This window comes from Austrofundulus limnaeus, unplaced genomic scaffold (assembly GCF_001266775.1).
Source record: "Austrofundulus limnaeus strain Quisiro unplaced genomic scaffold, Austrofundulus_limnaeus-1.0 Scaffold53, whole genome shotgun sequence".
NCBI classification, from domain to species: Eukaryota; Metazoa; Chordata; class Actinopteri; order Cyprinodontiformes; family Rivulidae; genus Austrofundulus; species Austrofundulus limnaeus.
This window is the reverse complement of record NW_013952455.1, coordinates 1,601,750-1,602,993: the sequence shown is the minus strand read 5'-3', so window position 1 is coordinate 1,602,993 and position 1,244 is coordinate 1,601,750.

Here is a 1,244-nt window from a genome sequence, read left to right as displayed (position 1 = left end):
TTATTTTGTGGTTTAAAGGTGAAAAGTTTGGGAACCACTGAACTTTGGTTCCCAAAGTTGGGCTTGGGACCCAATAATGGGTCATGAAGCACCTTGGATAATCTCCAGAAATCAATTTAAAGGGTAATAAAATAATTGCTGATGTAATATTTTCCCTATAACTATTACAAAAACACAAAATAAGTGTAAATAAGTATTTATATTTGTGTACAATCTGTTTAGATTGTCAAAAAGCCTGTGTTTTTAGGGTTATTAATGAAGTTTGTGTACTCAGACCAGTAATATTTGGGGTCACGAGTTTTTACAATGCATATTTTGTGGGTCAGAAGATAAAAAGTTTGGGAACCACTGACTTAGACAAGGAAAAAGTTGGTAAACTTACTTGTAGCTCGTTGTTGGCCATCATTCACAGCAGCTGTAAGATCTGTTTCTGCTCAGCTTCTGTTATAGCCGGGTCATTGTAGAAATTCAAGCCTAATTCCTGCTGTCCTGTATTTCAATAATTTAAATAAAATCAACAGAAGATAGTCCAGGTTCGTCAGACACGGTTTAAATCATGACGTCTGGAGAAGCAGCAGGCAAACGGGGGGGGAAAAAAGGGGACCGGGGCTCCATCACCTCCAGGCGGAAGGACATCAACTCTTCTGGACATGTAGTGTGACTACGGGCTTCCTTCTCGTCGTCTGGGGGGGAAGACTGGACTGGACAGGACCGGACTGAACCGGACGGTGAGGAGAACCGAGACACTCCATTCACCGAGCCCCTCAGCTGCGGGACACCGAGGCCATGTCCTCCTTGCGGCTCTGCCACGAGCTGAGCGCCGCTGAGSTGGTGGGATGCTGCGAAGGAGAGAGAGGGAGCGAGGAGGCGGAGGGGGACAAGTTATCCGGAGAATACAAACCACCACTTCCGGAAATGACCTTCAGAATAAAATGCCCGTCCTGTTCCCTCGACTTTGTGTTACCCTCAGCCAAAATATTTGGTCAGAGCAGACGTAAGAAAGTTAAATCAAAACTCAACTCAAATTCAGATTTCCAAATCGGAAAGTCTGAAACCTCAAAATTCAGTATTTCTTACTTGCTGTGAGACTTGCAATAACACATTCCACCCATTCAAACCCTTTATGAAAAGACTATTCAACTGGTGGCCTGTGGGCCAACTCTGGCGTGCAGGCATGGCCGGATTAACCATATGGGCAATTGGGCAACTGCCCAGGGGCCCACGGTCTCTAAAGGGCCCTGGGC